The sequence below is a fragment of the Piliocolobus tephrosceles genome, chromosome 2, assembly GCF_002776525.5.
Source record: "Piliocolobus tephrosceles isolate RC106 chromosome 2, ASM277652v3, whole genome shotgun sequence".
Lineage (NCBI taxonomy): Eukaryota > Metazoa > Chordata > Mammalia > Primates > Cercopithecidae > Piliocolobus > Piliocolobus tephrosceles.
Genome location: NC_045435.1, coordinates 102,351,118 through 102,367,307, shown reverse-complemented (window position 1 = coordinate 102,367,307; position 16,190 = coordinate 102,351,118). Strand labels below are relative to the sequence as shown.

The 16,190-nt window shown below is 47.6% G+C and overlaps 1 non-coding gene across 1 annotated transcript in view; it reads left to right on the top strand.

Annotated features, from left to right (window-relative positions):
- Positions 1 to 1,065, top strand: part of LOC111523188 — a 42,877-nt gene extending 41,812 nt beyond the window's left edge. The window contains exon 3 of the transcript XR_004228854.1: positions 660 to 1,065. This is a non-coding gene — a transcript (uncharacterized LOC111523188). The remainder of the gene's footprint in view (positions 1 to 659) is intronic.
- The last annotated feature ends 15,125 nt before the right edge of the window (positions 1,066 to 16,190 follow it).

Genomic DNA, 16,190 nt, shown 5'->3' with positions numbered 1-16,190 from the left:
CAATCAAACATGGCGTTTCTGCAGTGAAACATACACATATTCACAAAGATAGAATGTCAGTTCGGATCAATAAAGATGTCAGTTCAGCTCAAATTTTGCTGCCAAATAAGTTATGAAAATCTTTAGATTGGGAGAGTTTTGGATTGTGGAATTGATGTTAGCAGATAGTGGACCTACTTCATAAGGCTGGTAAGAAAGATTACACAAATTTGGTCAGGCACGGTGGCTCGCACCTGTAATCCCAGTATTTTGGGAGGCTAAGCCAGGTGGATCACCTGAGGTCAGGAGTTCAAGACCAGCTTGGCCAACAGGGTGAAACCCTGTCTCTACTAAAAATACAAAAATTAGCTAGGTGTGATGGCACATGCCTGTAGTCCCAGCTACTCAGGAGGCTGAGGTAAGAGAATTGCTTGAAGCCAGGAGGCTGAGGTTGCAGTGAGCCAAGATCACGCCACTGCACTCCAGCCTGGGCAACAGAGCAAGACTCCATCATAAAAAAAAAAGAAGAAGAAGAAGAAGAAAGATTACATGAAGTAAATGCGCCTAATAATTTTATAGTCATTTGCAGAGTGCTTGGCAGTTGCACCCACAGTTGGGTGATATAAATGCTGGTTAAGCTGGGCGTTTTTCTACTTAAACCCTCCTGTGGAATCTCCTAGGTCCCAGGAGAAAGCTCCCTCCGGGGAAGGTCCTGCATGCTACCACTGTCGGCTGGGAGCCAGCTCTGCCGCATTTTTTTCAACTCCTCCATTGCTCTGCTGATTCACAGCCTCCAGCTTCCAGAACCTTTCCCCCTGTCAGGACCGTAGTCCACCTGCCTTTTCACATGCTTGTCCTGTTTGCTCATTGGGTTCCAGGAGGCTCTCTCTGTTCCCTACCTCTGTGTATGGCCCCATCGTCCTTACCCCACTGTCTTGCAAGTGCTCGTGAACTCACCTGCCTCTCCACTGCCCTCTCTTCTCCCTCAATGAACGAACCCTGGGATCTTGCTCGCACCTAGTATCTGGCACATAGTATACCCCCAGGAAGTATTTATTGTGAAAATCAATAAATTACTCGAACTGATATTTGCTGACCATCTGTGTGCATGAGGCTGGTGGTAAGCCTTTTGCGCAATCATTCCACGCAGATTGCAAAGCTCCTCTCTGAGGTAGCATCGTAAACCCTGCTTTCCCTTAGAAGTTTGTGCTCCCCGATCTCCCACCTTCTGGTCCCCCTTGTATCTGTCATTCGGTCACCTCGCTTGCCCACTAAAGATTTTGGCACGTATTCCATGGTTTTCCCTGGCAGCTCAAGCCCTTCCCATGTCCTTGTCCAGAAAGCCCCATGCTGGCTTCCCTGTTCTTGAGGCCCCTCATCTCTGGCGGGTTGACTTACTTCAGTCACTCACTCCTGAGGCCACACACAAGACACAAACTCCAAACCCCACCCCCGTTTTGTGCCCCACACGCCTGTCCTCCCCTCATGCAGACCCCCACTACTCTCCATGTAAATGTCATTTTATAATGAGGCATCTTTCAGCACACTAACCTGCCATTCCCTGCAAAGCGCTATACACTGGTTTTGTCTGCATCAGTTTTTTTAAAAAAGGACTTACTGCTATATTTTAAAAGAGCCAGTCATTTTACACACAAAAAAAAATCCAGATTTATGGCTTTCCTTAGAAGAGAAAAATCAGAAGATCTGAACTCAAGCCTTGCATTCCTGCCAGAGATCAAGTAGCCTGGGCCTCTCTCCGGTTTGCCTAATTTCTACCACACCCCTCTTCTCTTATTTATCTTACCTGACCAGCCTGAAGGCATCTGAGTACGTGACCTTGGTCTTGGATGGAAAAGTTTTCAAGGCAGGAGAAAAACCTCCTTATGTTGGCCAACCCGGAAGTTTCTTGGTCATAAAATAGTATGGATGACAAAGTCTCCTGTTTGTTGAGCACTGACTATATGCTGGCACTTCACAGGCAATGTGCCTCTTGATCTTTACACAACCCTAAGAGGTGCAAACTATTATTCCCTGCCCCCCTGTTTTTCTTCTTCTCAGATGAGAAAACCAGGTGCTCAGAAAGGGCAAATAATTTGCTTACAGACACACAGCTAGAAAGTAGCAAGACTTGGGTGGGTGCGGTGGCTCATGCATGTAATCTCAGCACTTTGGGAGACCGAGGTGGGTGGATCTCCTGAGGTCAGGAGTTCAAGACCAGCCTGGCCAACATGGCAAAACCCTGTCTCTACTAAAAATACAAAAATTAGCCAGGCATGGTGACGCGTGCCTGTAATCCCAGCTACTAGGCGGGGCTGAGGCAGGAGGATCGCTTGAACCTGGGAGGTGGAGGTTGCAGTGAGTTGAGATTGTGCCACTGCACTCCAGCCTGGGTGACAGAGTGAGACTCTGTCTCAGAAAAAAAAAGAAAGAAAGAAAGAAAGAAAGTAGCAAGACTTTGTAGGTGCATGAACTAAGATTGCTCCAAGTACCAGACCATTTGGATCTTGGTGAAACATGCAAGATATGAGTGCAGATTGTGAGATCTGGGGCAGTACCTGCTGACACCTTTGGCCAACAGGATCCGTCTTTCACAGAGAACCAAACCCTTCATAGGGTTTCGTAGAGTCTTAGGTACAGTAGACATGCTGGAAGATTTTTTGAAGAGCAACATTTTGCTTATTTTATTTTATTTTATTTTTTTTTTTGAGACGGAGTCTGGCTCTGTCTCCTGGGCTGGAGTGCAGTGGCCGGATCTCAGCTCACTGCAAGCTCCGCCTCCCAGGTTTACGCCATTCTCCTGCCTCAGCCTCCGGAGTAGCTGGGACTACAGGCGCCCGCCACCTCGCCCGGCTAGTTTTTTGTATTTTTTAGTAGAGACGGGGTTTCACTGGGTTAGCCAGGATGGTCTCGATCTCCTGACCTCGTGATCCGCCCGTCTCGGCCTCCCAAAGTGCTGGGATTACAGGCTTGAGCCACCGCGCCCGGCAACATTTTGCTTATAACTCTTGGCTGGGCACGGTGGCTCATGCCTGTAGGGAGCAGTTTGGGAGGCCAAGGTGAGTGGATCACCTGAGGTCAGGAATTCAAGACCAGTCTGACCAATATGGCGAAACCCCCAACTCTATTAAAATTACAAAAATTAGCCAGGTGTGGTGGCGGGTGCCTGTAATCCCAGCTACTTGGGAGGCTGAGGCAGGAGAATTGCTTGAACCTGGGAGGTGGAGGTTGCAGTGAGCTGAGATTGAGCCACTGCACTCCAGTCTTGGCGACAAGAGCAAAACTCCATCTCAAAATAAATAAATAAAATAAAATAAAATAAAACTCTCTAATGACCTGATCGGTGGGGTTGGGGGTGGGTGTGTGTGGTTATAGGTCCAGAATGATGCTCCAATAAGACTAGGAAGCAAAAAGGAGGAGGCCCAGGCCCAGGGGGAAATGGCTGAGGGCGGAGATGCTGCAGGTAAGGATGGGAAGGACACCAGTTTGCATTTGCTTCCTGAGATAGGAAGCTGGGCCCTTGCAGGCTCCCTGAGACAATGGCATCTCTGCTGTAGGAATTTGAGGGGGAAGTCTGGGGCTCTGAGACTCTGAGATAGAGGGGCTGTCAACTCCGACTCTCAAAACATGCATTCCTGCTATCTGTCTTCTTCCTCTTTGGTTCTTACCTGACTCTCCTGGGGGTGTGTACTCTCCCTTGACTCTACCTCTGAAACAAATACTCCATTGGCTCTGCTGGCAACCTCAGCTCCCTTTGGGTCTGACACAAAGTGATCCCTCTACCTGGGGTTTGACTTCTGGAGATCTGGGACTTATCACTTGGCTGAAGTTCTCTCAATGACAGGTTGAATGGAGGCCCAGGATCTTCCCAGACAGGGCGGCACCCAGGCAGCCAGGCAGGAGAGCATGGCTCCTGGGCTTCTGTGAAGGCCTTTTCCCACGTAGAAGGGAAACAGTGGCCTCTTGCACTTTGTCTTTCAAAGCTCTGATAAACATGGGGTCATGTTTATGATAGAGGTTAAGAAAAGCAGGATTCAGTCATGTAAATACCGTGTGAGTTTAGCAATTGAGAAAGGTAGCAGGAGGGAGATGTATCAGCACATCTGGAGGGATCATCCTATGCTGGTACCATTGTGGGGATTTATCTTCTCTCTCCCTTTCCCTTCCAGATTTTCTACCACTTCCAGGTCTTCTACAATGAACAGGTATTACTTTTTTTTATTTTTCTTTTTTCTTTTTTTCTTTTTCTTTTTTTTTTTTTTTTGAGACAGAGTCTTGCTTTTGTTGTCTATTGCAGTGGTGCCCATAGCTCATTGCAGCCTTAACCTCCCAGGCTCAAGCGATCCTCCCATCTCAGCCTCCCGAGTAGCCGGGACTACAGGCGTGTGCCATCATGCCCGGCTAAAGGTGTTGCTTTTCTAAGAAAAACATTTTTTTTTAAAGCAGTTTCATCTAAAAACTTGTAAATGATAATAAGAACGTTAATATTTAGATGAAAGCTTGGAAGGAAAAACATCCAAAAGTTCACTCTGCTTCTTTCTGGAATGTTACCTGACCCTCCAAACAGGGAACGCCCAGCTCAAGTAGTCTGTCTGTCCCTCTTGCCCTGTTTATTCTTCTTCATGGCGTTGTGACGACCCGACATACTTCAGGTCCATGGAATTGCCTCTTGTCTGCTTCTCCCACTGGCAGGTCAGCGGCACAGGACCAGGGGCCCTTCTGGTTGTGTTCACCTCCGTAGCCCAGAGCAGACCTGGCAGTGAGAAGGAGCTCCGTCACACATTTGAATGAAGGAATAGCCAGTTCTTGAGCAATTTCAATGTTCTTCTTATTTATGTGTTTTAAGACAGGGTCTCACTCTGTTGCCCAGGCTAGAGTGCAGTGATGCGATCTTGGCTCACAGCAACTTCTACCTCCCAGGTTCAGGCAATTCTCGTGCCTCAGCCTCCCAAGTAACTAGAACCACAGGCACCCACCACCATGCCTGGCTAAGTTTTTTATTTTTGGTAGAGACGGTGCTTCACTATGTTGGCCAGGCAGGTCTCGAACTCCTGGCCTCAAGTGATCCATTCACCTTGGTCTCCCAAAGTGCTGGGATTACAGGCATGAGCCACAGCGCCCATCCTTTATGTTATTGTTACTGTATTTCTGAGTTTCCAGCTGTTTATCCAATAAACTTTCACTGCTTTCATAATCAGAAAAAAAGAATAAATATTATTTTTTTCTCCATGAAAATAGCACAGTGAAGCAAACTCTCAATTCTAACATTTGAGAATGAAGTTCATTTCTATTGAAGTTAGCATTTATTTTTATTTATTTATTTTTTTGAGATGCAGTCTCACTCTGTCACCCAGGCTGGAGTGCAGTGGTGTGATCTTGGTTCACTGTAACCTCTGCTTCCTGATTCAAGCCTTAACTTCCTGAGTAGTTGGGATTACAGGTCTGTGCCACCACGCCCAGCTAATTTTTGTATTTTTAGTAGAGACGGGGTTTCACTATGTTGGCCAGGCTGGTCTCGAACTCCTGACCTCAGACGATCCACCCGCCTTGGCCTCCCAAAGTGCTGGGATTACAGTGCGAGCCACTGCGCCTGGCCTGAAGCTAGCATTATTTTAAGTCTCAAACATACATGAGAAACCTGCTCATGTGAGTCACATGCCTGTGTGGGTGCATTCCTGCTGAGCTGGTTGAAAGAATAGATGTGTGGAAAAAGATTCCACTCTTTGCAGCCACTCTTTGCCCATAGGGCCATCGATGGTCAACAAGATAGACCTGTGTAAATCTGCCTTTCCAGAAGGCTGGCTGGGAAACCCATGTGCTGTCTCTCCCGCTTGCCCTGTCTGTTCATCTTTTGGTCTTTGGTCAGCAGGTGCAGGGATAGGTTTGCCAATAGGGTTGCTGAAAGCTTGTCTGATTTAGACCTCCAGAGCCACCTGGGGGACATGTCAGAAGGAGAGGGGTTGGGCCTGTCCTCAGATGGACCCCTGCTCTTCTGGGAGGACAAACTGGAACTGGTCTGGATCCAGTTGCGACGCTGCTGGAAGAGAACGAGACATCTTTTGCCCTCCAGCGTCTGGAGCCTGCCTCTCCAGGATGGGTCCACCAGGCCTCTGCCAGCTGCGCATTCCTTTCCACACTCCCCTCTTCTTACTTAACTGCTTGCTACCCAGCTAGCAGGGCCTGTTTTTCCCTCTCAGGAATATTGCTTTTTTAGGTGATATTCAGGGCTATCTTCAAATTACAGCTCACCTTGTCTACCATCTTGGAAAGCCTCTCTCTTTTTTTTTTTTTTTTCAGACAGAGTCTTACTCTGTTGCCAGGCTGAAGTGCCGTGGTGAGATCTCGGCTCACTGCAACCTCCGCCTCCCAGGTTCAAGTGATTCTCCGGTCTCAGCCTCCCGAGTAGCTGGGACTATAGGCATGCGCCACCACGCCAAGCTAATTTTTGTATTTTTAGTGGAGGCGGGGTTTCACCATGTTGGCCAGGCTGGTCTTGATCTCTTGATCTCGTGATCCGCCCCTCTCAGCCTCCCAAAGTGCTGGGATTACAGGCGTGAGCCACCGCGCCCGGCCAGAAAACCTCTCTACGCATTATGAAGCTTTCTGATCTCTGATAACAGCACTTCATTTATTTATTTATTTATTTTTGTTTGATAACAGCACTTCTGACCACAGACTCTTTCGTGGAATTGTAGCAGCTTCACTAGTGGGGATTTTACTTTGTGATACTTTCCCTACATCGATGGCCAGCATCTCCTCCCTCCTCTTTCCTTCTCCAGACTTCCAAACATTGTGCTTTTCCATCTCACGCAAACAGGCTCAAGCCAGTGGAAGAGGTGGCCTCCTAAATGCACCAAGGGATGCATATTTCTACGTAGTTTGCTGTAGCTCTATTTCATTTTATACATCAGCTACCATCATAGTTTATGGACACTTCCTCTCCTCGTTCTGGGAGAAGCCCAGAGGCTTTCTGAAAATGTCCATGAACTCTGGGGTGGATGTTCTCAGGAGCCCTCTGATGAGTTCCTGCATCTTCAGCACTGCTGAGGTCATTTACCTCCCACATTTCATGGTGATTCTTTCCCTCTGCTCCCACCAACCCAAATATGAGCCTCTTCTATGTGTTCTCCTAGAATCACTCATGCAACATGGTTGGTTTAGAAGCAGACTTTATTTTTCTAATTTTTTGAGACAAGGTCTCCCTCTGTTGCCCAGGCTGAAGTGCGGTGAAAATTTTATTGATGAGGTTGGATTTTTTTGGTCACACCAAGGCAAGCAATTTTAGCATTAGACAGTCCTGCTTTTGAGAGTGCTCTCACAGTCCTGCTGCTGGAGACTCCTTGCCGGTTCCCTGTCTCCTCAGACTCAGGCCTCTGCTAAGGGCCTTGGCTCCTCTCCTTGCCTAGAATCTGCTGCTGAACTGTATAAAAGCCATATGCCACCCTCTCCCAATTTTCCCTCCGGGGTGAAATGACAAAGTTAGTTTTGTTTGTTTTGTTTTTAATTTTTAATTTTAATTTTTTTTTATACAGAGTCTTGCTCTGTTGCCCAGGCTGGAGTGCAGTGGCGCAATCTCAGTTCACTGCAACCTCCTGCCCCTGGGTTCAAGTAATTCTCCTGCCTCAGCCTCCCAAGTAGCTGGAACTACAGGCACGTGCCACCATGCTCAGCTAATTTTGTGTGTGTGTGTGTATTTTTAGTAGAGGCGGGGTTTCACCATGTTGGCCAGGATGGTCTCAATCTCTTGACTTTGTGATCCGCCTGTCTTGGCCTCCCAAAGTGCTGGGATTACAGGCGTGAGCCACTGCATCCGGCCATAATTTTATTTCATTTATTTATTTATTTATTTATTTTGCGACAGAGTCTCATTCTGTCACCCAGGCTGGAGTGCAATGGCATGATCTCGGCTCACTGCAACCTCTGCCTCCTGAGTTCAAGCAATTCTCCTGCCTCAGCCTCCCGAGTAGCTGGGATTATCAGCGTGCACCAGCATGCCTGGCTAATTTTTGTATTTTTAGGAGCGACGAGGTTTTGTCATGTTGGCCAGGCTGATCTTGAACTCCTGACCTCAAGTGATCCACCTGCCTTGGCCTCCCAAAGTTCTGGGATTATAGGTGTGAGCCACCGTGCCCGGCCTTGTTTTGTTTTTAAGAGAGAGTCTTGCTCTGCCGCCCAAGCTACAGTCCAGTGGCATGATCATGGCTCACTGCAGCCCCGACCTCCTGGTCTCAAGCAATCCTCCTGCCCCAGCCTCCCAAGTAGCTAGAACTACAGGTGCATGACACCATGCTCAGCTAATATTTTTTATTTTTGCAGAGACAGGGTCTCACTATGTTGTCCAGGCTGGTCTCCAACTCCTGGACTCAAGCTACTCTCCCACCTCAGCTTCCCAAAGTGCTGGGATTACAGGTGTGAGCCACCGTGCCCAGCCAGTTTATTTTTTAAACAAGGTGTTAACTTTCCTACAATTAACATAAAAAATAAAAACAAAAAGGAAATGGACAGAGTAAAATGAGGAAGTCTGAGATTCTGATGATCATACAAAGGTGGATGTGAACCATTATTATGGATTCCATCTCTCTCATGGTAAACATCCTTAGGCATAAGTGCATGCAGCCTTTCCCACTCCAGCGACCTAACCTTGTGCCTACTCACAGCTCACATGGTTTGAAATGGGTGTACCTTGGGTGTGCTAGAATAATTACAACCTTGGTTCATGACATGCTTCCTTCATTGGTCCTTGCTTATTCATTTTTTTTTTTTTTTTAGACGGAGTCTTCTTGCTCTGTCACCCAGACTAGAATGTGGTGGTGTGATCTCGGCTCACTGCAACCTCCTCCTCCCTGGTTCAAGCAATTCTCCTATCTCAGCCTCCCGAGTAGCTGGGACTACAGGCACCTGCCACCACGCCTAGCTAGTTTTTGTGTTTTTAGTAGAGATGGGGTTTTGTCAAGTTGCCCAGGCTGGTCTTGAACTCCTGACCTCAGGTGATCCACCCGCCTAGGCCTCCCAAAGAGCTGGATTACAGGCGTGAGCCACCACGCCTGGCTGGTCCTTGCTTATTATTTTATTTTAGTGACCTATTTATATACCTGAAACCTATCCCTGGTTTTAAGAACTAAGACATTATCGAGAACCTCCCCTTCCTCTGTGTTCCCGCCATATTCCATTCTGCTGCCTCCCTTCCTCCCCTCTCCTGAGGGACGTGTCTTTCTAAATTTTGTGTCTATGATTGCCTTACTTTAAAAAAGTAGCTTTATCCCAAATTTTGGGAATAGCCAATCTGCTTTTCAAGAAGAACAACAAGGAAGGGGAACTTTTCCTAGCAGATATCAGTGTGGAATAGAGCTGGAAAACTTGGCTAGCCACCCAATCCATGCTCATCCCCTCCCACTTCCCCCTGCTGGTACCCCTCCTGGATTCCAGAGGTGGCCAGAGAAGTCACCTGGCTGCCCTCAGAGAGTCCTGGAAACCACAGCTACAGAATAAACCAGGTAGACAAAAAGTCTGATAGAAGGGCAGCATAAAAAGGCATCCTAGGAGCTGGCAGATTTGTTTGGGGACAAGAACCGTGGTTGCAGAGAGGGGGAGCCACATTGTGGATCTCAGAACACAACAGGATCACTCACCCAGTGGGCAGCCTCCCAAAAGTTCTTACAGGGGTAGCACAGCACAGCTGGGGACAGAAGGACAGTCTTTAAATGAGATGTTTTCATCCTGCAGCATGGCCTCTGCCCTGAGTTTCTTGAGTTCTCTTCCACTGGGGTCATTGGGACACAGCTGGTACCTGGTCCCTAGGAACGCTGTCCAGGAGGAGCAGTGATGGTGCCAGAGGCTGCAGAGGCCGCAGACAGCAGCCAGCACGGCAGCCCCCAGGCCCAGGTGCCAGAAGAAGAAGATGGTGAGGAAGGCCAGGTCTGTGTAACTGTCTGCTTGCCAGGGTTGTCTGGAGAGTGGGACGTACAGCAACCAGGAGCCAAGAAACAGCAGCACCCAGGCCTTGAGCATCCAGAGCTGGGGCTGGTCAGGGACCCAGACCTGGATGGTGAGTACCAGGGCCAGCAGGAAAACAGGAATCAACAGCAGGCCATGCATGTGAATCTCCAGGGGGCTCTTGTGCTCGAGGTGGCACAAACAGCAGCATCACAAAAGAGGCCAAGGCTGTGGCTGCTCGCTCCAGCTTTATGCTCTGCGGGGCCAGCCACACCTGGCTCACAAGATCCACCAGACCACTGAGCAGGAAGAACCCAAACGTGGTGACATGCTCCCATGGATTGTGGTTCCTGAAAGGCCGCTGGAATCCTCCCAGTTTATCAGGGGAACACGGTTGGCACCAGGTGGGAAGAAGAACTCTCCAAAGATCAAGATGAAGAAAGTCTCCACCTTCACCATACCCTCCACGAGTACCTGTTGCCACCACCTCCGGCTTCATTTATCCCCTGGGGGAAGTGGGGGGAAGAGGATCTGCTGGCCCCGTAGGAGGGCTCTGGATGCCATCACCGCATAGTAAAGCCCCAAGTAATAGATGGTCAGTGCTGGAATCAGGTGTCCCAGGAAAGTGCCTGTGCCGCAGCCAGCAGTCTGCTTGGGGGTGGAGGAGTGGGGATTGTGAGTGACTGTCCCCACCAGGAGCTTGCCACCTCTGAACTGTCAGGGTAGTCCCTGCTGACGTGCCTCTGCTGCCCACACATGGGGTGGGCCCAGGTGCTGTGTGCGCCCAGGTCTATTTTCAGGTAGCTGAGAACTGGCTGGGCTCCTCCCTGAAAAGCAGGGCACCAGCATAGGGTGAGCTTTCTATGATGATACTTTGCTCCCCTCCTCAGACCCATGCTCTCCCTTCTCAGTTGAGCTTAGGCAATGAAAGAATGCATATGGGCCATCGGTAGCTCATTGCTGCAATCCCAGCGCTTTGGGAAGCTGAGGCAGGAGGATCACTTGAGCCCAAGTGTTTGTGACCAACCTGGGCAACATAGTGACACCCTGTCTCTACAAAAAATAAGAAAAATTAGCTTGTTGTGGTGGTACATGCCTGTGGTCACAGCTACTCAGGAGGCTGAAGTGGGAGGATGGCTTGAGCCCTGGAGTTCAAGGCTGTGGTGGGCTATGGTCACACCACTGCACTCCACCGTGGGCAACACAACAAGACCCTGTCTCTAAGAAATCAAAAAGCATGTGAAGTACTTGGCACAGTAGATGGTACTTATTGTCATTTCGTACTATGCTAACTGGAACACTTGAGGTTCATCAGCCAGTGAATACAAATCCAGGCTCACTGCCATTAACAACCATATTCTCAACCCATACCCAAGCCCCTGGGGTGGTTGCCCTTCCCTAGGAGTTTCAGTGTCTATGCAGGAGGGTGTGTGGTTGAGGTCCTGGGTGCTGCTTTCTGTTGCACTCCATCTGCAGTTGTGCAGTTTCTGAGCTTGATTCTGCAGCTGCTGGCCCTGACAAGGCACCCCGCCTCTGCTGCCATCTGATGGCTGGCACTGCAGCCAGAGCTGCCCCAATCCCCTCTGTGTCTAAGTCACTTCCGGGCCTGGCAAGGCTGTCCCCTGACTAGGGACTTCCAGCACTGGCCTCTGCTATTTGGAGGTTCATTACTCCGAGGATTTATTCTGACCAGTGATGGGAAGAGCTTGTTCCAGCCGTGTTATATTCATTTGGGTGAGGGGTTTCTTGAACTCCAAAGTGTCATGGAAGTTTTGGACAACATGCTTCCAGTTCCTCGTCACAGACCTTTATCTCCTTGATGTATCCATCTGGGGCTTGGATGGCTGAGCTGGGGTGCCTTTGAGTACCAGCTACCACGAATGTTACACCCTGAGACACTGCAAGCCTTTGGGGATCATTTCTGGTCTGGCTTGCTTTACCAAGTCTCTTCCTCCACTATAGCAAATTATCTTGGAGGGACCCTGTTTTCCTCTGTATATTTTAGCATTTATCAGCCACAATCTGCCCTGCCCACTCTTGGTTGTATAAAATGTCTATAAATGTCTGAACCTCCACCTTAATGCATAAGAATAATGTAAAACATACATGTGCTTGTATACACATATGATATATATGTGTTTGTATGTGTGTATTTACATACATACACACATGCATATATGCACACACACACATATATACATTTAAACACAAGTGTATTAGGGCACCCTGGAGGAGCAGAACCCATAGTATATGTATATAAATGCGCATGTATGTATAAATATATATATATATGTGTGTGTAAATATGTATTTATTTACTCTGAGGAATTGGCTCAGACTGAAAAATCCCATGATGTAGTTCTAGTCTGAGTCCAAAGACCTGAGAACCAGGAGCATCAGTGGTATGAGTCCCAGTCTGAGATCAGGAGAAGACCAATGTCCCAGCCCAACAGTCAGGCTGAGAATTACTTTCTTCCTCCACCTTTTTGTTTTACTCAGGCCCTTGCTAGAGTGGACATTCCCATCTACATTGGGAAGGGCCATCTGCTTTTCTCAGTCCACTGATTCAAGCACTAATTTCCTCCTCAAGCCCTTCACAGACACACCCAGAGATAATGTTTAACCAAATATCTGGGAACTCCATGACCCAGTCCCTAGTCAGGGGGCAGCTTTGACAGCTGCGGAAGTGGCTCGGACACAGAGGGGGTTGGGGCAGCTCTGGCTGCAGTGCCAGCCATCACACGGCAGCAAAGGCGGCGTGCCTTTTCAGGGCCAGTAGCTGCAGAATCAAGTTGATACATGAAATTAACCATCACAAGTCTACCTGTTGTGCAGCTGGCTCCCATACACACCTGCTTAAACCATACTAATCTCCCATTAGAGATAATACCAAGGTCGTGATTTCACCTAACATGATGTAATTGTCCTGTGTACAACCAAAAATATACAAATTTCTTCCCCAGCAGAGGAAGTAAAGTTATTGAGTGATGTTTACTCCTCTGCTTGATATTCTGTAACTTAAATACAATGACGTAAAATTAGCAATATTTAAATACTAAGCAATATTTAAATACAAAATTTAATAGCTCTTGTGTTATTCCCAATCCTCTTATATTCCCAATACAAGGGAATAAGAGAAAAGAAAACAAAGATAATATATGTTATGTATTATTATACACCATGCACACACATAAACAAAGTATTCATAACAAAACAAGGTGGAAATACTCATGATAATTACAGTCCTTATTTCTGTAACTGGTCACATGGTTATAGCTGGCGTTTATAACCACCTTATTCCACTATCTCTTCTGTTTTCTCTTGGCCTTCAGCAAGTGCCTCAACTAGTTATGGTCCTTTACGTGATGAGGTGACCCAAACCTTCATTCCTGGAGCGTCTGGGTCATTAGTAGTCCTGCCTGGTTTGGGTTGTTGCCGCTTTTTCTATTTATCTTAACCACAGGACATGATAATACTGGGAGACTCCCTGAAGGATCTCCTGTATTCCAGACTTACTCTTCCTTACCTGCATTGTGGAAGAGCAGTCCAATTTCCCCTTGGTAGTCCAGATTAATCACCCCAGCCGGCAAAGTAATCTACTTCTTCGCCTGTTGACTTAGAGGCGTATGAGGAACCCAAAGTGACCCGGTGACCAGGTCTTGACTTCCAGTTCAGTGGGCTCATTGTGTCTTCTGGTGGAAGCATTCCTCCTTCTGGAATTAAGTTCTCTAGGCTAGCAGAACATAAGATCACGGGAACAGGAAGAAAAAAGTTTGCAGCTAGGTACGGTGGCTCATGCCTATAATCCCAGAAATTTGGGAGGCCAAGGTAGGCAGATCACTTGAGGTCAGGTGTTTGAGACCAGCCTGGGCAACATAGGAAGACCCTGTCTCTATAAAATATACAAAAATTAGCTGGGTATGGTGATGCACACCTGTAGTCTCAGGTACTCGGGAGGTTGAGGCAAGAAGATCACTTGAACCCAGGAGGCAGAGGTTGCAGTGAGCCAATATAGTGCTACTGCACTTCAGCTTGGGCAACAGAGTGAGATCTTGTCTCAAAAACAAAACAAAACAAAACAAAAACTTTGCTAGTGGGTCTCTAAGGGTAATATTGACTGGTGCCACTCCCACTTCCACCCACTGATTACTGGACTCATGAGTCATGGCTATGGGGAACAGGGCATCATATATTGGATGCTGGTTCAGAGCATATACATGCTTCTAAAGAAATTTGTTCCTGCCCTGCAAAATATTGCCAACTATTCAGTGCTGAAACTGAGTCATCAAGAACTTGACAGAAACCGTTCTATGAAGCCAGCTCCTTCAGGATGATGGGGAACATGATAAGACCAGTGAATTACATGATCATGAGTCATTGCCACACTTCTTTTGTTGTAAAGTGTTTGGAAGCAATGCTGTATGAAATTTCACTGAATAAGGCATTCTTTACGTTCATGGATGGTGGTTTTGGCAGAAGATTTGTGAGCAGGGTAGGCAAATCTGTGTCCAGAGTAAGTGTCTATCCCAGCAAGAACAAAATGCTGCCTCTTCCATGATGGAAGTGGTTCAGTGTAATCAACCTGCCACCAGATAGTAGGCTGGTCACTTTGGAGAACAGTGCCATATCATAGACTCAGTGTTGGTCTCTGCTGCTGGCAAATTGGGCACTCAGTGGTGGCTGTAGCCAGGTCAGCCTTGGTGAGTGTTAGTCCACATTGCTGGGCCCATGCATCCTCCATCCCCGCCCCCACAGTCACTTTCTTTATGAGCCCATTAGGCAATGACAGGGGTGGCCAGAGATAGATGCTGATTGGTATCCATAGATCAAGTCATCCTATTTACTTGATTATTAATATCCTTCTCTGTTGAGGTCACCCTTCAGTAGACATTGACATGGGACACAAATGTCTTCACGTTTTTTTGCCCATTCAGAGAGGTCTGGCCATATATTTCTTTCTCAAATTTCCTTGTCACCAATTTTTCCATTCATATTCTTTCTGAGTCCCTGACCATCCAGCCAAACCACTGGCCATAGTCTATAAATGGGTATATAATTGCATGTCTGGCCATCTCTCCTTTGAAGCAAAGTGAACAGCCAGATGCACCTGCTCAAAGTTCCACCCGCTGGGAGGATTCCCCATCACTGTCCTTCAGAGGTGTCCCAGAAAGGAACTGTAGCACTGCAATTGTCCACTATCAGGTGGTGCCTGCATATTGTGCAGAACCATTTGGGACCAGCCCCAAGTCTTCTCTTCCTCTGTCAACTGATTGCAGGGAACTCCCCACGAGGCTATAGATGTAGGCTGGGAGAGAGAGAAGGCAGGGTGGCAGGAATGGAGGGCTGTGAACTTTTGGGCTAATTCTTCATGTAATTTACCAATGCATACAGAGCTTTCTCAGGCCCAATCACATATATACCACTTCAGTTTGATGATGGAGTATTGCTGTGCACACCCAAATTTATGGCTTGATGGGTCAGATAACATCCAGGTCATGATGGGAAGTTCAGGTCACAGGGTAACTTGATGGCCCATGGTTAGGAGCACAATATCTATTTAAGGACCAGTAGCAGGCCAGGAGTTGTTTCTCAAAAGGAGAGTAATCTGAGGAGGATGGCAGAGTTTCATTCCTAAATCCTAAGGAAATTCACTTGTAGGGGCCTGCCAAACGCTCCAAAGAGCATCCTATCTGCCACTGACATTTCACGCACCACTGGATCTGCTGGATCATATGGCCCAAGCAGCAGAGTAGCCTGCACAGCAGTCTGGACCTGTTGCATGAGCCACCGTGCCCGGCCTGGCTCTATGTTTCTATGATTCAGATTAGACTTTTGTTAACTTGGCTTAGAACTTTTCTGCTTATACGGATCAAGACATCAGTAGGATTCCCATCTATTTCACTTCTAGGAACACCATGCTTAACAGCCAGTGCCGTTGGTCTGCAGAAGTCCGCAATTCGGACAGCTGCTGTGACTCTGCTGCCATCACGGTGACCATGTTCACCTCGCCTGTGGCAGTGTAGTGTTGCCACTTGGTCCCTGCACCCTGAGATCCCATGACTCCCATTACATTGAAGTTTCCCCATTCAGTGACTGCAGTAAGTTCTGCCTACAGAGATGAGGGATTACAAAGCTCTTTCAAGCTAAGGCTCCATCACAAATTTATTTCTCACAGTATTGGTAAAAAGCAGATCTTCTGGCCCTTCCCAGTAGGTCTAGAAGATGTATTTTTATGTCTTAGTTGGTAAGTAGGTCTTAAATGACAAATCCCCACTAACATCC